Here is a 27,804-nt window from a genome sequence, read left to right on the forward strand (position 1 = left end):
TTTGTTTGTTTTTTGTTTAAACTCCATGACATATTCCTCCAAGAAGGAAACAAGATTGTTGACTGGCTTTCTATTTTCCTATTGATCCTTTTCATACTACTCCTTTCCAGCCCTTCTGAGATGGGAGCTCTGGGGATGAGTTCCAGATTCATAGGTACCAACCCTTATCCACGGATTGCACTTCAACCTGGATTCTGTAAAAGGAGACTGATTAGATCATCTCTAACATTCTCCTTATCTACCATAGTAGTGGAACCCAACTCTGGTATCTTTGCTTGGGTTCCCCAGGAATAAATTCTAAGAAATGATTACAATGCAGGACGTTTTCAGGAAGTGTCTGTGTTAGTTCAGGGGGTTTTGGTAGGATGCCATAGATTGGGTGGCTTATGAACAACAGATAGGCTGGGAAATCCAAGATCACAGAACCAGCATACTTGGTGTTTGGAGAAAGCTCACTTCCTGGTCCATAGATAGTCATCCTTTCCCTCTGTTCTCACAGAGGGTAAAGGCCAGATTGTTCTCTGGAGTCTCTTTTATAAGGGTACTAATCTCATTCATGAAGGCTCTAGCCTTGTGACCTAATCTCACCTCCCACAGGCCCCACCTCCTAACACCATCTCATTGGGGGTTGGGATTTCAACATAGGAATTTTGGTGGGACGCAAACATTTAGTCCATAACAGCGTACTTGGTGACAACAAGAAAATGAAGAAAGCAGGATTCGTTTCAGGGGGAACCTCAACTATAATGCAGTAGCAAAAGCCTCAGTCCATTCCACAGTGAACCTTGGGGCTTGACTGGCCTTTCAGAGTTTTCCCAAAGTTAGGCAAGAAGTCAGGTCCTTGTATTCCCACATCAGAAGTCATTAGATGTAGACTACCTGGGAAGAGGCATAAGTTTGACAAGGTACATCCCTTTATCCTGAGGCAAAGCCTGGGGAAGAACTCAGCTATAAGCCATCAACACAAATCATATCTTAGTGGGTGGGGAGAATGAAAGCCTTGTCCCGAAGAGCGAATTTTGATGGCACACGAGAGTATTCACTACACCTGATCTCTCTTCTCCACTGTGGTACTCCTGGGCTCCTGCCTAGATTTTATCTGTCTCTTTGCCCAGAGTCATAGTCTAGTTGGATCCTTTATTTCTCTAATTGATTCAAGTCCAGCAGGTTGGTGAAGTCTTTTTTGGAAGGAAGCCCATGAGGTCTACCCAAAAGCTGGTCATATATATTGGGTTTTTCAGAATACTTCACCCCATTATGAATATATTAACAAGAGTTGATTAGCTATTCTGAAATTGATTGCTCATTCACTATACAATTTGAAAATAGTCAATATTGACCTCTCTGTCTCATGTCTTTACTGAGCTTCGGCCCAGTCCGCATTTCTATAAATTTTGTGGATTTCAGCTTTGGTATGTTACTTGTAAACTGATCTTTAACTTTCTGGCACTCACATGTTCATTTGGACATGGATTGGGAAGTATTAAAAATCTCCAAAAGTTGTGATGTTGGACATGTATGATTTGACATTTTTATCAACATTTGTTACTACTTACTTTAATATTTTGCAAGATTAAAAAAGCTTTTTTTAACACAGTCTACAAGAATGCAAAGCTCTACAAAAGTCATCTCGAATGATAGACCATAGGCTCTAAAACACTACAAAGACCACTATGCCTATGCAAGGCAGTAGAAGCTGAAATAGAGGGTCAGGATTCAACTAGCAAGTATTTTTTTATTTGCCTTCCTTTCTAACACACTTAGTTCTCTTTTGGCCATTTCTTTCCCTTGAAAAAAGTCTCACTTCTCTTATGTAAATATGAAATCTGGCAGAGTATTTCAAACATGAATACTGACATTTGAGAGAAAGGTTTAATTGGTTGGGTGCCATTATCACTGATGGGAGAGTTGTAGAAGGAGTGGGGTTGGTTAAGAAGGATAAGATGATTCATGAACTGTAAATAGCTGTGAAGAATGTGACCATAAGGCTTAGTAGAAGGGCTGAGGTATTTTTTTTAACATATTTTTGGCTTTAATAATTAGGCCTTGTGAGGAGAAAATTGCTGGGGAGGAAAGTCAGGTGGTAGGGACTTAAGGACAGAGCCAGTGGAAAGAAGATGGCAAGAGCTGGCAGAGATCACTTAAGCGTGAACTCACTCTTCTAAGACTAAAAGAAAAAAAGACAAAGGCAAAGAACAGAGAGAAAATGTGTTGAGGTAGGGGACAGTGACAATGGAAAATATAAGTGCTATGTGCAATAATATAAAAAAGAGATGAGGTCAACTCAACTTTTGAGGTTGTGAGATGAATGAAAAATGAATGTGGGAGTGGTGCCTAGATAGCTCAGTTGGTTGGGCATCTGACTCTTGGTTTTGACTCTGGTTGTGATCTTGGGGTCATGGGATCGAGTCCCACATCTGGCTCCATGTTCATCATGGAGTCTGCTTGAGATTATCTCCCTCTGCCCCCTCCCTGCTTTCTCTCTCTCCCTCCCTCTCTCTCTCAAAATGAGTAAATAAATCTTTTTAAAAATGAATGTGGGAATAAGAAGAGTGAATGGATTTTGTTTTTCAAAATGGAAATGCAATCTTTTGCTATACAAAAATACCATGACAAAAAAAATTGTATTTTGACCCAGTAAATCTCAATAAGAAACATACATTTTGTGGCTCTAAAGTTTAAATGAGGTCATCTGAGAATTAAGTCTGATAGCCCTAACTATGCATGTTTGGGGCAGGTAGCAAGCAGCCATGTTACAAGGAGAAAAGGAGATTTGAATTGTGATCTAAGAGAAAAAGACTACATGGGGCGCCTGGGTGGCTCAGTGGGTTAAGACTCTGCCTTCGGCTCAGGTCATGATCTCAGGGTCCTAGGATCGAGCCCCACATCGGGCTCTCTGCTCACTGCTCCCCGCCCCCACCTGCCTGCCTCTCTGCCTACTTGTGATCTCTGTCTGCCAAATGAATAAATAAAATCTTTAAAAAATAAATAAATAAAAGAAAAAGACTACAAATTCAAGTCCAATAAGATTACTGCACACTAAAACAAAAATATCAATACTCTGTAATAATATAAAGTAATCCTGAGTTTCCATGATACTATATTCACATAGTTCTGGATATAGAAATAAAAATACCCTTGACATAAATAAAACAGGAGAAGGCAACATTTTCAAGAAAAAATGTACTTCATAGAGGCCAACTCTGAGATGACCCAGATATTGGAATTAACAGGAAAAGACTTTAGATTTTATTATTTTGTTAACGATTTTATTTATTTGACAGAGAGCGACAGTGAGCGAGGGAACACAAGCAGGGGGAGTGGGAGAGGGAGAAGCAGGCTTCCTGCCAAGTAGGGAGCCTGACATAGGGCTGAATCTCAGGGCCCTGGGATCATGACATGACTGAAGGCAGATGTTTAATGACTGAGCCACCCAGGCACCCCAGACTTTAGAGTTTAAGTAACTATTAAAAACACTCGGAATGTGGTACAGCATAACATGCTCATAGTAAATAAAGAGATAAATCTCACATAGAACTAGAATTTATTAAAAATAATTAAATACAAAATCAAGAACCAAAGAATACAATATCTGAAATTAAAAATTCACTGGGTGGGCTTACCAGCAGAATAGAGTTGTTAGTCAATAAATTTGATCAATAGTATTCTCTATTTTTTTTAAGATTTTTTTTCAGTATTCCAAAATTCATGGTTTATGCACCACACCCAGTACTCCATGCAATACTTGCCTTCCATAATACACACCACCAGGCTCACCCCCTCCCAAGCCTCCCCCCAAAAAACCTTAGTTTGTTTCTCAGAGTCCACAATCTCTTATGGTTTTTTCCCCCCTCTGATTTCCCCCAACTCACTTCTCTTCTCCATCTCCCAATGTCTTCTGTGTTATTCCTTATGCTCCACAAGTAAGTGAAACCATGTGATAATTGACTCTCTCTGCTTGACTTATTTCACTGAGCATAATCTCTTCTAGTCCATCCATGCTGATACAAAAGTTGGGTATTCAGCCTTTCTGATGGAGGCATAATACTCCATTATATAAATGGACCATATCTTCTTTATCCATTTGTCTGTTGGAGGGCATCTTGGTTCTTTCCACAGTTTGGCCACTGTGGCCATTGTTGCTATGGACATTGGGGTACAGGTGGCCCTTCTTTTCACTACATCTATATCTTTGGGGTAAATACCCAGTAGTGCAATTGCAGGGTCATAGCGTAGCTCCATTTTTAATTTCTTAAGGAATCTCCACACTGTTTTCTAAAGTGGCTACACCAATTTGCATTCCCACCAAGAGTGAAGAGGGTTCCCCTTTCTCCCCATCCTGTCCAACACTTGTTGTTTACTGTCTTGTTAATTTTGGCAATTCTAACTGGTGTAAGGTGGTATCTCAATACGGTTTTGATTTGAATCTCCCTGATGGCTAATGATGATGAATATTTTTTCATGTGTCTGTTAGCCATTTGCATGTCTTCTTTGGAGAAGTGGAGAAAAGAGTCTCTTCAATAAATGGTTCTGGGAAAATTGGACTGCAATGTGTAGAAGAATGAAGCTCGACCATTCTCCTACACCATACACAAAGATAAACTAAAATGGATAAAAGACCTCAATGTGAGGCAAGAATCTATCAAAATCCTAGAGAATATAGGCAGTTATCTCTTCGACATCGGCCACAGCAACTTCTTTCAAGATATGTCTCCAAAGGCAAAGGAAACAAAAGCAAAAATGAACTTTCAGAACTTCGTCAAGATCAAAAGCTTCTGCACAGCAAAGGAAACAGTCAACAAAACAAAGAGGCAACCCATGGAATGGGAGAAGATATTTCCAAATGACAGGACAGACAAAGGGCTGATATCCAAGATCTATAAAGAACTTCTCAAACTCAACACACACAAAACGGATAATCACATCAAAAAAATGGGCAGAAGACATGATCAATAATATTTTCTAATCTTAAGAACAGTTAAAGAAAAAACTTTTTTAATGTATAGAAACTTAAAGAACCATGTAATATCAAAATGCTAAATATATTTGTAAATGGAGGCCCTGCCAAAGAGATAAATGGAGAAAAAAAGCATTTGAAAAATATGACTGAAAAATTTCACAATTAGGTGAAACAGCAAAATCCTAACGCTTGTGACAGCATATATGCATTTGAGGACATTGTGCTAAGTGAAATATGCCAGACACACAAAGATAAGAATGAGGTGACTGAATTAACTCTGAGTATGTCCCAGTTTTTTAAATGTTATTTAATTTAATTTAATATTGAGTTTATGTTGAAGTTCTATTGCAATCCCTTGTCCATTTGATCTTCATATTCTTGTTGCCCATGGAGACCAAAGAAAGGCAAATGATAGTAATCCAGTATCTCTCCAGCATTTAAGAGACTTTGCCTCTAACACATAATTCTCAACTACTAAAATTAACACTTAGTAAACAAAACTGTCATGAAAAAAATTGATGAGAAATGAGCCCTGTCTAGTTACTCTAACCTCACAGCTATTTTTAATATTATCTCAAAGGAATAGATCATATGCTTTGGAATTTCTGCTCCCCTTTCCAAAGGTTGGTAATTTGTTGAACCTTACTCAAAATAAAATCAAAAAGTTATTTCTCTATCATTTCCTCTGATATTCTGTCAGTATTTTCTACCTAGATGTTGAATTGGTTTTCTTCAAATGGAAAAGTTGTTTTATTAAGACTTCATAATCAACAGCATCTTTTAACATGTTTAAATAAGAGCATGATTCTTTTTCCTCTCATGGTATGTATCATATGAGACCCACTGATTAAATTTTATATGGTTGCAAAACACAGTGGATGCTATTGACTGAACAAGTTTAATTAGGACATGATGTGTAAATGGCTGAAATATTAGTAGAATTTGATTTAGTACCTCCATAAGGAGCAGCAAATGTAATCTGTCAAAATGGGTTCACACATACACCCACAAAACTGGAGAGGCAGAAGTATCCAGTACTACAAAAATGATGAGCCTGACTGTAATAGGGATGTTTCGTTGAAAAGTTTTATGAAGGAAGCTGGTGACCCTTGATTTTATCCTGAAATCAACACTGAACCATTGAACGTGTCATGTAGAAAAATAGGTCTTTAGGGAAGAACAAACAAAAACAAATGGTATGAAATACAGATATTAATTTTTTAAAGAATCCTAATTTAAAAATAAATTTTCATATCAAAAAAAATGTAGCTACCTTAAATGTATGAAATTTTTACTTCAAATCAAATCTTTCCTATGGAAGGGTTGGGAAGAACTTAAGTAATGTTATTTGATCACAGAAGTAGTACCATCTTTCACAGTCCCCAGTGGTCTCCAGGAAAATGACATTAGTAAGAGCAATGAAAATTACCTTAACTGCCATTTGTGGCAAAATAAAACCAGTTGCAAAACTTATTTCCACAGGATGGTCTGTTGCTTGGTATAGGTCTCCTCGTATTTGTCCTTTGAGAACCCCAGCTGAAGTGATACCTTTGGAATCTGACTATATTTTACCATGCTATTTAAACAGAATATAGTTCAATGCAGCAATGAGTTAGGCAGTTTTGGACCCATTCTTGGAAATATTAACATACAATCTGATAGGTAAACCTGTTTATAATGCCATTTTCCCCTTAATATTTCTTATTTTGAAGCACAGATATTTAAGTAATAATTTTAAGCAATTACCAGATACATCATCAGGAGATTTTCCCAAATCATAAACATCACCCTTCAGAGCTTTGTATCTTGTAGTACTATTTTCAAAATATGCTGGGAGATTCCTTAGCGATTTTTAACAAAGTCCTTCACTTCTGACTTTGAGGAGACTGTGAGAGGGAGGGACGGCCTCCAACTTTCACCTGTGTATTTTTTGACTAGAAAAGCTGGCATACTTTATATTGGACCACCTCTACGTAAGATTACTTTTGAAGAAACAGATCTTCTGCCTTAAAAAAGAAAAAAATTACTTTTTCTCCTTTACAAAGTTACTGTCTTTTTTTTTTTTTTTTAATTGGAACTTTTTTTGAGCTGGAACCATTGACCTTGTGTGCTTTATTTAAATAACTCATTTAATTTCATGTATTCTCTGGGGAGTCAGTAAAAACGGAGTGAAATGTTTCTTTTATTATTGTTCTTTTCCACAATAGTAGGAAATTCATCTTCTCTAGACCTGTTACCACTACTTACGGATGCTAACATTCTTGTCGGAAAGAAAGGGCAGACAGGATAAAAGAGGTGTTTGGTCTGAAGAGAAGTTCACTGTGGCTGGCTGTAACTCCAATTTAATAAGACTGCTTTTGCTATTTGAATTAAGGAAAGAGCCTTTACATCTAGAGCTCTTGTCCTAGTAATGTAAATAGCAACGTCTCCAAGAGGTAAAGATTCTCAAGTGACATTAGGTAGAGTGTGTAGGATGTGTGAGTGGCAAAAACAAAAAAGAGAAAAAAGATGATCAAATTCAAAGAATGGATACTTTTGTTCCTTTAGAGAAACAAAAACTGAACAAAAGAACAGAGTCAATGAGAAGATGGAGTTTTATGAGTGTTTAGCAAAAGGAGAAGTTGGCAGCTTGGTAAAAGATGGCTCCAATAAATGAGAGCCCTGCCACGTGGGGATGGGGGAGGCAATATCTGAGGCTTCTTATTAAAGTGCTGCAGTTCCAATACAATTTGGTTTATGTGCTTGGCAAGATATCCAGGACTCTTAAAATTTAAAGAGAAGAACATTGAATGCCATCCAAAATATCAATTCAAATTTTTTTTAAATCTACTTGATCTGTGAGGAAAAATTAGATATTCAGAAGTTTTAAATATATATATATTTTAAATATATTAAATTTTATATTTTAAATATATATATGTATATATACATATATATATATATATATATATATATATATTTGGCATCTGTTCTTCTCTCAAGTAATAGCTTTGAAGAAAACATAATTCTGTGATAAGCATAATGTGCCAGAGCAAAGCAGAGATTGTCCTTGGAAACTGAGTTTAGGCATCCAGAGAGGATTTTCAGTTTTATAAGGACAGAAACCATGCAAAATAACTGTGCCTTCCTTTTCAGAATAGACCCAGTTTTCTCTTTCCCTCTGAGAAGTTTGAGGATTCTCCTGTCAGTTGACCCCCCCATGTCTGTAGTGATTTGTATGGACTATGGGTATGCATACATGCGTGCAAATGTACATTCATAAATGCATCATATTCTAAAACAATGACCTGGATCTTTTCAAAGATCCAATTGAACCCTATATGCATTGCTGATAATGTACATGTTACTGTATAGTTATTGTGGAGCACACAGCTATCTCCTAGGACAGTTAGAACCAGTTTTGCATCCTTCCATTTCAAAGATTATCCTAGGTCAGCCTTCATATAATCTCTCCTGGAAATTCTGTCTCTTCATCCACATACCTTCTCTACCTTATCCAGTAGAATTTCCTGGATCCTCTGAAAACACATCCACACAAAAACACACAGCTCCCTTGAGATCCTCCAGTGAAAGCCATGGAGCTCTGCACAGGTTTGGCACATCATCAAGGTTTTGACTGACAGGCTGGTACCCCAAGGTAGCTGTGTTTCCCAGGTAGTGCTGCACAGAAGGGGTGCATGGCTATGGTATTGAAACTATACGATCATTTTTCTAAGGATGCCTGTGATGATATAGGATAATACATATTGCCCTTGAATTGGCTAAATCATACCTCTGAAAGTAGTTCTTCAACAATATTTTTTTGTTTGTTTCTGTTATTGCTGGGGGTGGAAAGGGAATGAAGAGGGAAGGATATGTCTTGTAACAATATTCTGGGAACCCACCACTTCTCTATGGGTACAGCCCTTAGGCATGTAATTTTCCCCCAGAGGATAGTTCAAAATATAATGTTTCTATTTTATCTTTCTGTATCAAAAAGGTCCTCTGAACTAACAAAGAGAAAAACCTTGTCAAATGATTCATAAATTGCATCTAATTCATCAAATTCTTTCATAAACCACTTTGGGGTGGGGAAATCACCACGGCCTAAGTACTGGGAAAAAATGGGTCTGTAGCTATAGAAAATAATAATTTTAATGATACCTTTTTTTGGTATTGGTCTTTAAAGCACACAACATTTTCAATTATCTAGGAAACTTAAATATGTCAATAAAGTCTTTGGTTTTTCACAGAAATCATTTTGCTAATTTCTGTAGACCTACCAAAAGCCTGATTTGGAAGCACATGGTTATCTGTTTTGTGTGTGTTGAGTTTGAGAAGTTCTTTGTAGATCCTGGATATCAGTCTTTTGTCTGTACTGTCATTTGCAAATATCTTCTCCCATTCCCTGGGTTGCCTCTTTGTTTTGTTGACTGTTTCCTTTGCTGTGCAGAAGCTTTTGATCTTGATGAAGTCCCAAAAGTTCATTTTTGCTTTTGTTTCCTTTGCCTTTGGAGACGTATCTTGAAAGAAGTTGCTATGGCTGATATCGAAGAGGTTACTGCCTATGTGCTCCTCTAGGATCTTGATAGATTCCTGTCTCATGTTGAGGTCTTTTATCCATTTCGAGTTTATCTTTGCATATGGTGTTAAGAGAACGGTCAAGTTTCATTCTTTTGCATATAGCTGTCCAGTTTTCCCAGCACTATTTATTGAAGAGACTGTCTTTTTTCCACTGTATATTTTTTCCTGCTTTGTCGAAGATTATTTGACCATACAGGTGAGGGTTCATATCTGGGCTCTCTACTCTGTTCCACTGGTCTATGTGTCTGTATTTATGCCAGTACCATGCTGTCTTGGTGATCACAGCTTTGTAATAAAGCTTGAAATCAGGTAACGTGATGCCACCAGTTTTGTTTTTGTTTTTCAACATTTCCTTAGCAATTCGGGGTCTCTTCTGATTCCATACAAATTTTAGGATTATTTGCTCCAGCTCTTTGAAAAATATCGGTGGAATTTTGATCAGAATGGCATTAAAATTATAGATTGCTCTAGGCAGTATAGACATTTTAACAATGTTTATTCTTCTAATCCAAGAGCATGAAATGGACTTCCATCTTTTTGTGTCTTCTTCAATTTCTTTCATTACTGTTCTGTAGTTCCTCAAGTACAGATCCTTTACCTCTTTGGTTAGGTTTACTCCCAGGTATCTTATGGCTCTTGGTGCTATAGTAAATGGAATCGATTCTCTAATTTCCCTTTCTGTATTTTCATTGTTAGTGTACAAGAAAGCCGCTGATTTCTGTACATTGATTTTGTATCCTGCTACATTACTGAATTGCTGTATGAGTTCTAGTAGTTTGGGGATGGAGTCTTTTGGGTTTTCCATATAAAGAATCATGTCATCTGCAAAGAGAGAGAGTTTGACTTCTTCATTGCCAATTTGGATACTTTTCTTTCTCTTTGTTGTCTGATTGCTGTTGCTAGGACTTCTAATACTATGTTGAACAAGAGTGGTGAGAGTGGGCGTCCTTGTCGTGTTCCTGATCTCAGCGGGAAGGCTTTGAGCTTTTTCCCATTGAGGATGATATTTGCTGTGGGTGTTTCATAGATAGATTTTATGAAGTTCAGGAATGTTCCCTCCATCCCTATACTTTGAAGCATTTTAATCAGGAACGGATGCTGGATTTTGTCAAATGCTTTTTCTGCATCAATTGAGAGGACCATGTGGTTCTTCTCTCTTCTCTTATTGATTTGCTCTATCACATTGATTGATTTGCAAATGTTGAACCATCCTCGCAACCCAGGGATGAATCCCACCTGGTCATGGTGGATAATCTTTTTAATGTGTTATTGGATCCTATTTGCTAGGATCTTATTGAAAATCTTGGCATCCATATTCATCAGTGATATTGGTCTGAAATTCTCCTTTTTGGTGGGGTCTTTGCCTGGTTTGGGGATCAGGGTAATGCTGGCTTCATAAAAAGAGTCTGGAAGTTTTCCTTCTGCTTCAATTTTTTGAAACAGCTTCAGGAGAATAGGTGTTATTTCTTCTTTGAAAGTTTGGTAGAATTCCCCAGGGAATCCATCAGGTCCTGGGCTCTTGTTTTTTGGGAGGTTTTGATCACTGCTTCAACCTCATTACTAGATGGTCTTTTTAATAAATCAGGGTCTAGGGAGTATTATGATTTTCCAACATGTAACTTATGGTCTTTCTTTTGGGGGCTAAGGAATTAGTTTTTGTTTTTTAAGATGTTGTAGGTCCAATCTCTTTGTTAACTTTCTATATTACTGTAGCCATGTAAGACATATTTATGTTTCTCATATGCATTGAGCTTGTTCAGAAAGAATGAAGTAATTTGCCTGAGTCGTTTCAGGCAGGTTCATATAATCCATTCTCTTTAATGGCTTCACAGAATGTTAGTTACCTTTCTCTACATTGTCTCATAGTGTGAAATACAGCATTTCCTACACCTAGGTTAATCCTACCGGTACTCTTTTCCAAAATCAGTCATGATCTGGTACCAAATTAGGGTGGTCGACTTTTTTAAAGTATCAGTCAGGCAGTGCGGGAAAGGCAGAGGAATAAAATGGCCTGTCTAGTCATAGCACAGGGTCCTGCATGATCAAGTTATCTCATTTCCCATGGGCTTCACATTAGCAGCGCCCTGTCTGTTCTGTTAATTTATCACCAGCACCTCCCATCTCCTAGGGCTGGATCAGTGTTGGCTAAATATATAATAAATGAATAAAACTCTATTAGGCATGTATGTATCCTGCAAGGAAAGCACTGTGAGCAGTTTGAAGGACATAAATACCATGACTTAAACTCAGCCATCCATTGGAATAGAGCAGAGGGTGAGTAAAGGGCTGGTGTCCCTTCTTTCAGCATCGAGAATGAACACTTTAAGGCTTAAGAGGAGAGGTGCTACTGTGTATAGTCTTACTAGTACAAATCATCTTTTTTGTATTTTCAATACTTTGTTCCTTTCCAACATCCTTCCAGTTGCCCAAGCCAAAAACCTTAGAATGATCTGCGATTCCTCTTTTTTCCCCTACCTAACCTGATTCATCTATCGGATCCAATTTCAAAATATATCTAGACTCTTAACATGAGATATTCTACTGGCACCCTAATCTGAGCAATCATTCATTCTTCCTTCCTTCCTTCCTTTCTTTTTAAAGATTTTATTTATTTATTTGAGAGAGAGAGCATGAGAAAGCATGAACAGGGTGGGGGAGAGGAGGAGAAAGAGACAGACTCCCCAATGAGCAGGGAGCTAGACATGGGGCTTTAGCCCAGGACCCTGGAATCATGACCTGAGCCAAAGATGCTTAACTGACTGAACCACCCAGTGCCCCAATCATTCTTTCTTTCCTAGGTCATTGCAAGATCCTTCTGGTTTATTCCAATGCTATTACCCTTGTACTCTGGTTTGTTCTCATCCAGCAACTAGTGATCCATTTAAAAGATGAGTCAGATGATATCACTCCAGTGTCTTCCTATTAGACTCCAAGTAAAAGCCCAGATCTTTCTACATGGCCGGCAAGGTCTTCCACTATCTCCCTCACTTCCTCTCCATTCACAGTGCTCACGCTTGTGCACACTGATCCAGTCACACTGGTCACCATGATACTCTTTAAATACCGCAGGCATGCTCCTACTTTACAGGCTTTCTCTCTCCATAGACAGCCCTTCACACAGATGCCTGGTTGGTTTTCTCTTCCACCTCCTTCCACTCAAATCTCACTTTCTCTCTGGGGGTTACACTATCTACTCCAGTCAATGTTGCAAATGGCTTCCCTTAACCCCCTTCCTCCACAACTCTTAATCTCTTTACCCTGCTTGCTCTCTAGTTTCTGTAGTATTTATTGTTCTCAAGTGTAATATATAATTCATACTTCAATGTTTATTGCTTCTTTTCTGACTCCCCCATGGGAAGGTATCTCTTCCAGGGCAAGGCTCTTTGTGTGTTTTGCTCACTGGGTATCCTCACAATTTGGAATAATACTTGGCACTTAATGAGTATTTACACACTTAATGAATATTTGTTGAGGAAGTGAACGGCAGGGGTTTATCTATCCTACTCACCACTACCACAGAAAAACACCTAAATGGCAAGGAACTTGGTCCAGGATGAACATGCCTGGTATTCTATCATTTTAGGTGTAGAAATCACCTTCAAACACACAGGAGCAAGTTAAGCAGCACATATTATTGAGAACTCAGTGCATGTTTCGCATTTATCTAGATCATGGGTATATACAAAAGAATCATAGATACAATTCTCTACCTCCAACCTCTTGGTTGTAACTGGTTAAGGAACAAACCTAATTTATTTAATTAGAAAGATTAAAACTCTCCATAAGGCTTTATGACATTATTCACAAATTTGAGTAAGCATTAAAATCACCTGGAGGGCATGTTATAACTGTGAATGCTGGGCTCCATCTGTCAGAATTTCTCATTCAGTAGGTCAAAATTGGACCAGAGAATCTGCATTTCCAGCAGGTTCCCAGATGATGCTAATGTTGCTATGCCACACTCTGAGAATCATTGCTCTATGGTTCACAACTCTGGTTGCGTGTTAAAGTCATTTGAATTTTTATTAATTAAAAAATATGTATTGATGGCTAGGCACTGAGCCTATAGATGTATATTTAATTAGCTTAGGGTAAACCATCATCAATTTGATGATGTCAATCCACTGAAGCATCACTGTTCTAGAAATATCCAGAATTACAGTTTTCATATTCAACCTATAGATCACAGAAATACCATTCAAGGTCACTAGGCCCTTGGCAGTGAGCAGTGCATTATACCAGTCAATTGATCTTGTTTCCTTCTAGCACAATTTTTAGACTTTGAGGAAATAATTCCTTCTACCATAATTTTTGGATTTTAATTTGAGGAAATAAGCTAGGGCATTATCTTCTTTTCAGTTCCCATCCTATTCTAGCTTATAACAAGACTGGAAAGTAAAATGCAAACTTACATATCCAGGTATATTCCCTTCAGGGTTCAATGACCTTTTGAGCAAAGGTTGGCTTTTTTTCCTTTTTATTAATAATTTCAATTAATAACTCCAGGAAGACCAGCATCATCCTCTTAATTTTCTATACTATTAGCCCAGAGTTTTTAATGTTCTTCATAAGGGCAAGGGTTGGAGAACCTATTGAGACCACTTGCCCGATGCTATATTCCCACTGCAACCTAAATATTGTCAATGGTGAGCATTGATGCAACCTTGTCCAATACATTTGCATTCAGTGGCTCATAGATAACTTTACCAGCCTAGGTACCAGTAGATAGTACTGAAGGATGGCCCCGTACTCTGCTCTGAAGGTACAGTTCTTCTGGATTACACTGACATGGTCAAACATTTTACTTAAAATGGACCTGCTCTGTCAATGTGGTTGGGTCAGGTAGGGCTTCCATGCCTACATAACATGTTCTGCTAGAATGAGCCCTTCATTCAAGAACAGATAAGGTTTTCTGTCACATTTATACATTTTAGTTTGAGGTTCGTTTCCTGCAGGAAATATCCATCTGGAACCTTTCAATCTATGAGAGAAGCTCTAATAAGGTAGATCCTAAAAGAGGAAGAAACCTGGATTCCTTTTCCTCGAGGTGCTCATTGGCCCCATACATATTTTTTACGTACACTCCAGCTATCATCCCTGTATACTAGGAAGATTTCAGAATAAGAGCTATGGGTAGCCCTAAAAGTTGCTGTCATGTTCCTTTTCACAGGGCAATGAGCCTTACTAAAAGTACTGTCTATTGGCATTACTAAGTGTGGTCATTCAATTCATTATTTTCCTGGTAATAAAAATCTACTCTAGGCTGATAAAATTTGTATACCATATAGCCACAAAAGGACTGGCATTTTTTTAAAAAAAAATTCTTCCTTAAAGGGAATTTGCTTTTTGAACTGGAACTTTCTTCTCCAAACAACCCAAGGAAAGAGACTATGTTTTATTCATTTGATATTTACATTCGCTCTCCTAGTCTAGCATACCATGTGGAAAGCACTGATTGAATGTTAAACTGAATTAAATTCCTCCCATTCATTCTATTTCTACTTACACAAAATATGTCTCTCTGATGTTTTTATCTTTCTCATTGGAGATACATAAAATAAATATAATAACTCTCAAACATAAAAATTCTTCAACTGTTTGATGGCAGCTATTTTCTTCCTACCCTTTTGGTATTCTTTACTCCAAACTAAACATCTTTAATTCCCTTAACTGTTTTCTTATGTTAGAGAATCAATAATTCTTACTGCCTCACTACTTGTTCTTAGATCAGACATTCTTCAGCTAAAGTCCATGAACACCTGGGAAATTCATACATGGTTTCATGGATGCTGTAAACCTTCTGAAATTGTATATAAAATTCTGTGTATATGTATTTTTTTTCCTGGGGAGGTATCTATAGCTACTTTTAAAGTCCTAATGAATATTATCTATGATCTCCCAAAGATTAAGACTCACTGTTGGAAAAGTTATCCAGTTTGTCATTGTTGACCCTAAAATGTGGTTCCCAAACTTGCATATAATGCTGCAGTACAACCAGAGAGGGCACAGAGGAATTGGTATTTCTCTCGTCAAGACAATATCTTTCTATCAGTGAAACTCAGGCTTCCAGGCACCTCTAATTGTCATTTGATATTCCTAGTTAACATTAAATTTATTTGTAAATAAAGCTACTAACTCTCTTACCAGCATACACATGAACACACACACACACACACACACACATTTGCATACACAAAACTACACAAGTTGGTTTTCACTGTTACTTTTATATATCTTTTAGTGTGAAATACATATTCTACATTTATACCTGTCAAAATTCATCATGCTGACTTGGCTTTTCATAGTAATAGACATTTCCTTGCATCTTATTTCTTACATTAATTAACCTTTCTGGTTTGTAGTCATTTATAAATTTGATAACCATGTCTTCTCTCTCATCTTCCAAGTTGTTAATAGTACTGTTGACAGCTCTGTACCAGTTCATAAAAGACATCCTTTCCCATTGCTATGAACCCATTAAGATCCACACTCTTTGGGAGTTTTTCAGTAGAGTATATTGCTGTGCCAGTAAATACCTTCCCAGTATTTTAGAAGAGATAACATGAAAGATTTTGGTAATGCCTAAATAAAATTAGGGGCTTTCTCTATAAAAACATGCAATCTGCTACTCCTGTCACCACAGAAAATAAGGTTAGTTTCAACAAGGCCTTACTGAACACAATATAATCAGTTAACATCCAGTTACTGACTTTTCAAATTTTTGGCTGGTAATTCTAGAACATCACCAATTTGAAATAATCACTGGAAGAAGATCATCATGCATAACAATACATTAATCCATAATAACTGCATGCATAAAAGTCAGCATTTTAGAATAGTCTAAAGTTTAGGAATTTTTACCTTTCAAAATGGTTTATCTTCAGATATTGGTTTTTAAAGCAACAAATTTGCTCTATGATATAGAAACAAACATTTTAAGAAGAATGATAAAAACTGACCCACCTTGGTACAAGAGCCTGCTGTCATTCTCCCAATGGCAGAGTGATGGTTCTTTATAATAAACACTGCCACACATATCATGGCATAATGTATAGAATTGTCAAATCACTGCGGTGTGCACCTGAAAAGAGTATAACACTGAATGTCAGACATACTTTAATAAAACAAAACAAAATAAAAAACACTACAAACTATGATCCTTATATAGATTATGGATATTGAATTATTTATGCAAAACTGAATATCATGATTTTATTATATTTTCTTAAAAATGAACATTTTTTTCTTTGGTTGAATGGTGCATGACTAGAATAAATAATAATGTAGAAAAAAGGAGCACTTATGAATTACTGACCAAATCAAATATTTTAATTTATTTTAATATCATAGCTGGTAAAAAATAATTATAAAACTTTAAGAATTATCATATCTATAACAGATGTCTTATTAATTTTAATAGTATAACTTTAAGATATATTGATCTATTCTATGATGTGATTTATCTACAAATGTTAATAGTTTTCTAGAACTAAATATAAGAGTATAATTTGATTTTTGGCCTCTCCTACAAGTGAAATAAGAGTAGATAAATAATTAATAAGAGAAAATATGAAGCAAAATGGAACACATAATTGTAAAATACTTGTTATTTATTTAAAGATCAATACATTGCATCAAGAAAATTTTCTACATTTTATAAATATAAAAGCACACAAAAACAAAATTTTAAGGAATGAAATAAAATCATTTTTTAATTTTTTCTATGAATATTAAAAGTTTATAAAACATGTTTATAATCAAAACATTTAATTGCTGCAGAAAAGAAAGCAGTGAACTACTTCAAGAATAATAACCTTGGTCCTGAATAATATGTAATTTTATTTGCTGAGATAAAAACCATACTTCTGAATAAAAGGGCTGCCATCCAGGTTCCTAGCAAAGGTGAGAGCTAGAGGTATTCAGATAACAGGAAATAAATCACGATAGCTTAATTACATACAATACATTTCACATGTTTATCATATAGGAAATTATTTGAAAAACTGGAAAATTATTTGAAACTTTGGAAAAGCTGAGGGCATTTAGATCAAATGATGTATAAAGATCTATTGAGCACAAGGACCCTTTGAACCTGAATTTGTTGAGTTCTTCATGCAACAGTTCAAACGATACTAACATCTTTCTCAAATCATGTCCATCAATACGTGACTGCCTATCTGCACGTTCCTGAGCACACGTGCCCTGTCCATCCACCTGAAGAATGACTAGGCTGCTTCTGTCCTAATCCCCTTCCTCTTCCTACCCTCTGCCTACAGCTGTCAGAGATGATTCATGTTTATCCCTCTTTGAGTCCTGCCATTCTATTAAGAATGGAACAGAGGGGCGCCTGGGTGGCTCAGTGGATTAAGCCGCTGCCTTCGGCTCAGGTCATGGTTTCAGGGTCCTGGGATCGAGGCCCGCATCGGGCTCTCTGCTCAGCAGGGAGACTGCTTCCCCCTCTCTCTCTGCCTGCCTCTCTGCCTACTTGTGATCTCTCTCTGTGTCAAATAAATAAATAAAATCTTAAAAAAAAAAAAAAAAGAATGGAACAGAGTAGCTCTCTTTGGGTTTTGAATTCTGAGTTCAGAGGTTTATTTATTCATGATCATTGAACTGTGGAGAACAAGGAAATAACATAGTGCATAAAAGATGGGGATCTTCCACTTTGGGTTTCACCATGGTTCCTTCTCCATTGGAGATGAGAGGTGGCAAAAGAAACTGTGATGGGCATATTTGAATAGCCGGTGTACTGAGAACAAGAGGTTTGACCTGCCCATTACTAGTAACATGCTCGTATAAATAATTTGTGGTGTAAATCCTGTGGCATACCACTTAGAAATAAAGAATGAACTAATGTTACCCTCAACAGTATAGATAAATATCACAGATATAAAGATGAGAAAAAGATGGTGGTCACACAAAATACATAGCATATTTTGAAATCCAAGTGTACATGAAATTGGCAAAACTAAGCTATTGTGATAGGTTAGCAAGAATGCTAGTTACCTTGAGTGTGCAGGGTACTCCCTGAGATGGAGCATGATGAGAACTTTTGAAATGTCTTATATTTTAATCTGCCTGGTGCTTACCTGAGTATATATATATACATAGAAGCTCCTAGAGCTGTAGTGTACTATATTATACTTTAATAAAACATTTTAAAAGCAGTATTACTAACAGGGTGCAATTAAATATAAACCCACATCTATTGCATTTGGGGATATATAACTTTAAGTTTTTTTCTTTTGTTTTTTAGCTATTCTTGCTACTTAGCTAAACTACCACCTAAGACATTCTAAATTTTATTTATGGTTCCTCTCTTTTATCCCAACTATTATGTATCATTTTTATTCCACTTTTAATTTAAGCCACCTTTTAATATTTTGTAACCCAATTTAAAAAATTCTTCCTAAACAGGTATATCTTAATTTTTATTTAACTAGATTCTAAATTAGTGTACTTCATAAATTTTATGAAGATTCTGGGTAGGATTCCAGAAACAGGGTTCAGAAACAGAATCTAACAAAGCCCTTCATTTACACACAAGATTAATTATGATAGAATACAAAAAACTGTTACCTTTGAGTTTATAAAAGCCCGTGTCCTTTTTCATGACTGGGAAAATCATGATTTTGAATTAAGAAACACTGTCTAGTGTATCCACATAATAACATTTGGCAAGAGATTAACAGAAACATTTTTGCTATACGAGGATGATTTATAGAATATTTGTGTTTAAATTTTTATTTTATGCTAAATAAGATTTTTGGTTAGGCTTATGTAATTCTTCAAATGTGTGGGATGCAGATTAATGAGCCAGGACAGCAAAGAGATTCAAATTGCTGCTAAAGAACTCTATGATCTATAGAACATCTTTCCTGCCCACCTAGTCACATTTAGCTTCCGTACAGGGAGAAAGAAAATATAGAAGGAAGAAAACATCTGTCAATATGCTGAGATTGCTGGAAGACCATGCAAATATTTTGTAAAGAAAAGTCATACTTGGCCCCTTGGGTTTACTTTCTCAGGAAAGGGAAATATAGATTTTTTTTTCTTCTGAAATTTATGTTTCCAAGAAAATATAGTACTTCCTGGAATTAAACAAAAATCTAATGAAGACACAATTTGCATATACCACGTGATGCCTATGTGTGTGTTTGGTGATGTCTATCTCCCCCAGTGACACAGAACCACTCTATGTGATGGATCAGTCATGCTCATATCAAAATGAAACCTCTGCCTAGAAAAGTACATACTCTCTTCCTCAAAATAATTACCTAAGAAGCACATTCCTTCCATTGTTTAAAATCTTATGGGAATAGGCTCAACCTTCAAATTTCTTGTTCAGTGAAATTTGTGCTATAATAGGGGAAGAGGAGAATTAGAAAGATAATTTGTGTGTGTGTGTGTGTGTGTGTGAGAGAGAGAGAGAGAGAGAGAGAGAGAAGACACTAATGTGTTCCTATCATAAAAGTTGGGAAAGGAATTTTGTGTATTTCTGACTGGGTAAAGGAAGAGGTCCCGTATTGGTGCTTAAAAAATAAAAATACGGAAGGATTCCTATTTTAATGATTTTGTAACCTAATTTAACTATAGTACAGTATTTACAGATTAACTATTAGAAGTTTTTCTTCATTATTACAAGGTTTCAGAATATATGCAAAGTATTAACTTTTAGGTCAGAATGATCACGTAATTTTCTCCATGGTATGTATAATCTTGGGATATAATAATATGGGATTTCCATTTCCCACAATCAGGCTCATGGAAACTAGAATCTTTGTGGGATGCCCAATTATTGCACTGCTGTAAGATCAAGAAGGACACTGGTGCTTCCAAAATACATAACAACCAAGAACTATAAAATTCTATGTTGGTGAACTGGAATTTCATAGAAGTTATGATCGCTTTTGAAGTTTGTCCCATTTATTCAGAATGTTGAACACTGTATTAATAAGCTATGGATTCTAAACCATTTTCACCCATTTACAGTATTTAGTCTGGCAATATTCGAGCATAAGTGAAATAAACTTTCTTACAGGGTATTGGAAACACTTCCAAGGATGATATTTTGAATTAAATAGAATTAATAGTATTTAAAATAAGTAGATATTTGTATTTTATTGACGAAACTTCATAGATTTATTTAAGTTTTCTTTTTCTGGATCTTCATTTATTAACCTTTGAAACAAGAAAATCATAAGGATTCATCTTCATTTATTAATCCTTTTTTTTTTAAAAGATTTTATTTATTTATTTGACAGGGAGAGATCACAAGTAGGCAGAGAGGCAGGCAGAGAGAGAGGAGGAAGCAGGCTCCCTGCCAAGCAGAGAGCCCGATGCGGGACTCAATCCCAGGAACCTGAGATCATGACCTGAGTCAAAGGCAGAGGTTCAACCCACTGAGCCACCCAGGCGCTCCATTTATTAATCTTTTTAACAAATGTTTTTACCTCAGGGAAGAAGATTTTCTTCCTTCCTTCCTTTTTTTTTTTTTTTTTTTTTTTTGAGGAAGAGAGAGAAAGATGGAGAGAGAGGGTAAGAGGAGAGGCAGAAGGAAAGGGTGAGAATCTTAAGCAGGCTCCATGGCCAGCGCGGAGCCTAATGTGGGGCTCAGTCTTACATCCCTGAGATTATAACCTGAGCTAAAAGCAAGAGTCAGACAATTAACCCACTGAGCCACCCAGGAACCCCATCTCAGGGCAGATTTTTAAAAATTATAAATATTCCACCTGTCTTAACAGAGCTATTCCCTGAGTTATCAGCATCCTCTAATTAGAAATCTATGTATTTGAACAAACGTAGGGATAGTTACACAGTGACAGCTACTGGTGCTCCTTCCCCCCCTATTTTTAACACAAATTTTTAAAGTGTGAGGGGTATCAGGATTTAGATGGAGTTGAGCAAATCTCTCATTCTGAATGAAACTAAATGACCATTAGCTTTTTAAATTTTTTAATTGTTTTATTTCCCAGCGAGCATGCCAGCACCAGTAAAGAGCTCTCTCTCTCAAATCATGTCTCTCGGTAACTTTCAAAATCAAAGAAGGCAGTGAAACAGATTAAATATCTCTAAAATCATTTGTCTTCAAATATTACAAATAAAGATTTTTAAAAGTCCATCTATGCTACTGAATTTTAATTGCAGCTTTTGTGAGAACATCTCTCCCACTCTTCTTTATTGAAAATGGACCGTTTTTACTTTGGCAGTCAAATTAGTTTTCTTTTCTTTTCTCTTTTCTCACTTTACCTTAAAGTGTTTCCATGGGAAAATGCTTTCCATCTCCCAAGTCGCCAACTTATGAACAAATCTATGCCTCACAACCTGGCTTTTAAGTGGGGAACTTATTATATTAAAAATGTCTATCTTTTAGTGACATGCTGGTGTCATTATTTATAGCAATAATAAGTTCTAACTGCCACTTTTCAGAGCTAGATTTAATTACAGATCTTAGAAGGCACCATAGAGAGAATTTATTCTAATAGTTACAAGCACTTAAAAATAGATTTCTAAGTCCATTTTCTAAAAAAAAAAAAAAAAAAAAAAGTCCAGCAAACCCAGTCTAGAAATATCTAATAAATAGCAGTATTTACTGCTGAGTGGGAGTGAGGATGGGCAGCAGGGGACAAACATTTGCCCAGTCGCTCCCCATTCTGATCCTTAGGGTCCTCTGAGGTATATCTTTGGAGGCCTTGATTGAATGATTCAGATCTAGTCTATCCACCTCATTTAAAGATATAACGTAGATTCAAAAAGGGGAGGGGTGCCTGGGTGGCTAAGTGGGGTAAATCCTCTGCCTTCGGCTCCGGTCATGATCTCGGGTTCCTGGAATTGAGCCCCACATTGGGTTCTCTGCTCAGCAGGGAGTTTGCTTCCCTTTTTGTCTCTGCCTGCTTGTGATCTCTCTCTGTCAAATAAATAAATAAAATCTTTTGAAAAGGGAGTGGGGGAATAACTCACAGAAGTCAACACACAGGTCAATGGAAATAAAGATGTGAGTCTGATCTATGGAATCACTTAACTATCTTGCCTTGAACAGTGTTGGCTTATATATTGTGTAAGAAATTAAGTCACAAAATGAAGCTCAAGTGTGCTTTGTGTATACTATGTGAGCCCTTTTCCACAGTTCTCTTTTGGAAAAAGTGGTAGAAATTTTATTAGGTGGATTTCAATGTATAAAAAAATAACTGGCCACATGAAAGGTATCATTGAATATTTCCACTTTAAGTCCTAATAGTTTTGATTAACTTTCCCATAAAAATAATCTGCTCTTTGTTAAACCCATCATAAGGACACACTTGGGAAAAACTTCTCTTCTAAAAACAAAGGAATGCTGGGGTGCCTGCAGTTAGTTGGTTAAGCGTCAGACACTTGCTTTCAGCTCAGGTCATGATCTGGATCATGAGATCAAGCCCCGCATTGGGCTCCAAGCTTGAGCTTCTCTCTCCCTCTCCTGCTCTCTGTCTCTCTCTCTCTCTCTCTCTCAAATAAATAAATAAATAAATAAATCCTTAAAAACAAGGAAATGCTATCTTTTTGTTGACTGTGAAATAGATTCCAAGGCCCACTGGCCAGTTGTTGTTGGACAGGAACAAAAGAAAAGCAAGGGCAGGGAGAGATTTTGTTATGAAATTTTTTTTCCATTACAACTTTTGGCTTTCTCTACTAGGAATTCTTGTTTTGTTGTTTTTCCTGTCGCTCTAAGTGGAGTGAATCATAGCAGCTTACTTGCTTCCATTAGAGGCTTGAGGTAGGATTTTCAGGTTTATTGAAATGCAGCACGTGAGGAAATCCTCAGGAAATGCCTTTATGCTGGTTTAGCATTAGCTCTAACAAATGGACTCACAGAATTTTCTCAGTCTTCAGTTTTCTCATTAGGTACCCTGGTTGGTAAGGAAAATATGCTTGTTTTCTAATATAACCAACAGGGAAATTATCAGAAATATCTTTTAAAAATGCAGTTTTCAAGAAAAAAAGTATATTGATGCTGCCAGTTCTTCAAAAATCTTGTCATACATATCTGTAATCCCCATCTGTGAACTGCTTATGTTCTATACCTTCGATGACTGCAATTTATAAACAGAAATGAACTTTCATAGTGTCTGAATGAAGTCAGTCATTTATCAGGACAAGTCAATAAGTGATATTAGTTTATAATATCACTAAAATATTATATATTTACAATGAACAACCAGAGGGAATATTATGACTTCAAATGAACAATGCTTCCATACTGCATTTTAATGACACACTACTTTTGATAGAAGTAACATTGGCAGATAAAAATTACAACAAAATTGTCAACATTGTCAAAGTGATCTTGTTAGGTATTTCTTAAATTTGAATAATTTTAAAATTCCTTTTAAAGAAAAATGACTTTTAGCCATTTTTCTAATAATATTTAACCTGTACAAGTATAAATAATTGTATCTGACATAAAGCTATCCTACGTGTAATACATCTATTAAAAAAACCTATAAAACCAAAAAGTAAAATTCAAACATTAAAAGTTTTTTTTTTCTCTCTCACTGTATAAGTATGGCAAGCACTTTTGAGGTGAGATGTTAACAATATGCCTACTTTGTAGAGATTTAAAAGATACATTTTTCCCTTTTCTGAACTTCTGCAAATCTTTGGTTGGTTGACACAAATTAACATTCACTTAATTGAAAGAATAATTTATATATAAAATCTATACCACTTCTTTTCTGATCCATAGCAACAATGCTTAGAATACTATAGCTCTACTACGTAGCACCAAAGAATTATAGGCATATCTCAGAGATATTGTGGATTTATTTCCAGACCACTGCAATAAAGCAAATGTTGCAATAAGCCATCAAAGGGATTTTTGGTGGTTTCCCAGTGCATACAAAAGTTATGTGTACCCTACACCATAGTATATTAAGCGAGCAATAGCATTATGTCTGAAAAACACTGTACATACCTTAATTTAAAAAAAAAAAACTTCATTGTTTAAAATGTTAACAATCATCTGAGCTATCAGTGAGTTGTAGTCCCTGATCACAGATCACCATAACAAATATAATAATAACACTTTAAACATCTGAAATACTATGGAAATTACCAAACATGGAGATAGGAAGTGAGCATATGCTGTTGGAAAAATGGCACCAACAGACTTACTCCAGGCAGGATTGCCACAAACCTTCAATTTGTAAGAAATGCAGGGTCTGGGAAGTGCAACAAAGCAAAGCACAATAAAATGAGGTAGGCCAGCATACACACAAATGAACATGTGTTTGAATAGCACCTATCGGTTCAGAGCAAAGAAGTTGTCATCTGTGAAAAATACTTAATCTTTTTACATTTTGTGATTGAGAACACAGAACTGAAAAATTATTGTAGAAAGCTTGTAAGATCAAAATAATACATTTTGGCTCCTCTCGGGTTTGACACACTCTAGTCGACTCTTGCTGAAATCTTGAATCTCTAGGATTTTTTAATAACTTTATTGTGATAAAATTTATACCAACAAACTGTGCCTATCTAAAGAGTACATTTCCATAAGTTTCAAGAGGTGTATATGTCTGAGAAACCACCAACACAAGATACGAAGTTGTTTCCAACAACTTCAGAAGTGTCCTTATGCCCCTCTGCAGTCTATCTCAAACCCCAACCCCCCAAGTCCTAGATAACTACTGGCCCACTTTCTATCACTATGGATAAGTTTGCATTTTTGAGTTTTATTCAGGTAGAACTATTCAATATGTACTATTTTGTGTCTGACTTGTTTCACTAAGAATAATGACTTTGAGTTTCATCTATGTCGTGTGCATGATCAGTTTGTTCCTTTTAAGATTTTATTTATTTATTTGACAGAGAGAGATAGCAGGAGACAGCATGAACAGGGGGCAGGGAGAGGGAGAAGCAGCCTCTCTGAAAAGCAGGGAGCCTGAGAGGGGAGTCTCCTGGGATCATGACCTGAGCAGAAGGCAGATATTTAACTGACTGAGCCATCCAGGTGCTTGAGTTTGTTCCTTTCTCTTTGCTGTGATTTTATCTTTGCTATATATCTAATAACACTACAGCTTGAGGATCTCTAGGTTTGATGAGTGGTTCCTTGGCAGATACCATGGAGACACATGGTTCTGAAGCTGTGAAAAAGGCCCAATAACAGTTCCATCAGTTCCATTGGTAGTGGGAGCAGTGAGCAGACCCCAAAGATCCCAGAGCAGCCCCGTTACGGCCAGGGGAAGTTACCCCTGTACCACAGGAGAAGGTGCCCCAGTCAGTCACCATCCCCACAACCTAGACCAACAAGGATAAGACCCAGCAGCCACCATAACCCCTGCCCTTGGCACTGCTAACACCAAGCCTGGCACCATTGGCAGCAGCGAAGGTAGTGGTGGCCAGGTGACCTCACATCGCTGGTGCCTGCCTGGGTTGACAAGAAGGTCATCACAAGGAAGGTTTTGAGAATAGTCAAATGGCTCAGTGTAAGAAACAGATAATAGTTTCATCAACAGGAATGATGCCAAAGAAGTGTATTTGCACAACGGACCACCATAAAGAATAGGCCTAGGAAGTTCTTTGGCAGTGTAGGAGATGGGGAGGTGGTGGGGTTTGATGTTGCTGAAGGAGAAGAGAGTGTGGGGGCAGCTTCTGTGATAGGTCCTGGTGGAGCTCCCGTGCAGGGCAGTAAATATGCAGCCCACTGTAACCATTACAGACCCTCTCCACATGGCTGGGGTCCTCCACACAACTGCCAACAGAACTTCTAGGACAGTGAGAGTGGGGAAAAGAAGGGCTAAGAAAGTGCTCCCAAAGTCCATGCCCCACGGAGCCACTCTCTGGCAGGGGAGGGTTCCCAGCTTACCACAGGCAGAGACCCTAAAGTCTCGGCCACAGTCCTCTAACCCTCCTGTGCTAGGAGAGGTGATGGCGGGAGCTGACAATCAGGGTGCAGAGGAACAAGGTAGGCCACTGAGACAATATGTATCAGGGTACAGATCACGATTCTACAAGGACCTCCTGGCCAATTATAGCCTAAGGAAGATGGCAATGAAGAAAATAAGGAAAATCAAGGAGATGAGACCCAAGGTCAGCAGTCATCTCAAAGTAGGTACCATGGCAAATTCAATTACCTGCACAGAAGCCTGGAAAACCCTAATGCTGAAGAGAAAAGCTTGAGACAAAGCTAAGAGACAAAAGCAGCAAGCATATCCACCAACTGAGAATTCATCAGCTCCCAGGCTGAGCAAGGTGGCACTGAGTAAATGCCATTTTACCATCTCTACTAGCATCATCTGGTTTAATCATCCAACATGAAGACATGAGTATGAAATTCCAGCAATAAGAAATGAACAAAAGATTGGAGCTGAAGGCCTTAAGTGCTTGCTTTTTCCCCACTGACAAGATAAACAGAACTATCGTCATCATCTATGCAGCATGGATTTTTTTTAAATTACTTTTTACCTAAAGACATCTATTTTTGGTAATGACAAACATTTTATTTTCAATATACCTTCAAAGGTTTTTTAATTGTTTCATATCTGGTCAAGTTGAGAGTTTTAAGAACCTCATTTTTCATTTGTAATGAAAGTTTATGACTTTTTTTCTTTCAAAAAAGTCAACGAACAATAAGCATCTGTTAATAAAGGTGTTAAAATAATTGTCAAAAAGAAAAAAAAAAAGGACCAATAATTGCTGTTAAGAGAGGAGGTCCTCAGAAACCTCTCATTTTAATCTTGCTGAGTCATTGGATATTATGGGAGATTATGCCTAGCTCAATTTTATCGTTGAGAAAGCACCATTCCTTCTGTTACTGTAGATGTCTTTCTTACTAAGAATTCAGACTAAGATCAGAACGGTGAAGTTTTTTTCAGTTGAGTTAGAAAAAATAAACTCTCACCAGAAATATTTTTCTCTTTATTATTGATAAGTTAAGTTCTCTCATCACGTAACAAAATTACTCTCAGATGAAGACATGCACATGTATTTCATACTGGAAGTTAAAACCTTAATATCGACAACCGGCACAGCCCCTGGGTGGCTCAGTGGTTTGGGCCGCTGCCTTCGGTTCAGGTCATGATCTCAGAGTCCTGGGATCGAGTCCCGCATCGGGCTCTCTGATCAGCAGGGAGCCTGCTTCCCTCTCACTCTCTCTGCCTGCCTCTCTGCCTACTTGTGATCTCTCTCTCTCTCTGTCAAATAAATAAATAAATAAAATCTTTAAAAAAAAAACAACAAAAACCTTAATATCATTTATGTAGTCCTTCATATGGCAGTGCAATATTGTGAAACTCGACTGTGAAGCC

The 27,804-nt window shown here is 37.0% G+C and overlaps 1 pseudogene; it reads left to right on the plus strand.

The window, feature by feature from the left end:
- LOC123925651 overlaps nucleotides 1–26,688 on the plus strand; it is a 173,428-nt pseudogene extending 146,740 nt beyond the window's left edge.
- The last annotated feature ends 1,116 nt before the right edge of the window (nucleotides 26,689–27,804 follow it).

Source organism: Meles meles, chromosome 15 (genome assembly GCF_922984935.1).
Source record: "Meles meles chromosome 15, mMelMel3.1 paternal haplotype, whole genome shotgun sequence".
Lineage (NCBI taxonomy): Eukaryota > Metazoa > Chordata > Mammalia > Carnivora > Mustelidae > Meles > Meles meles.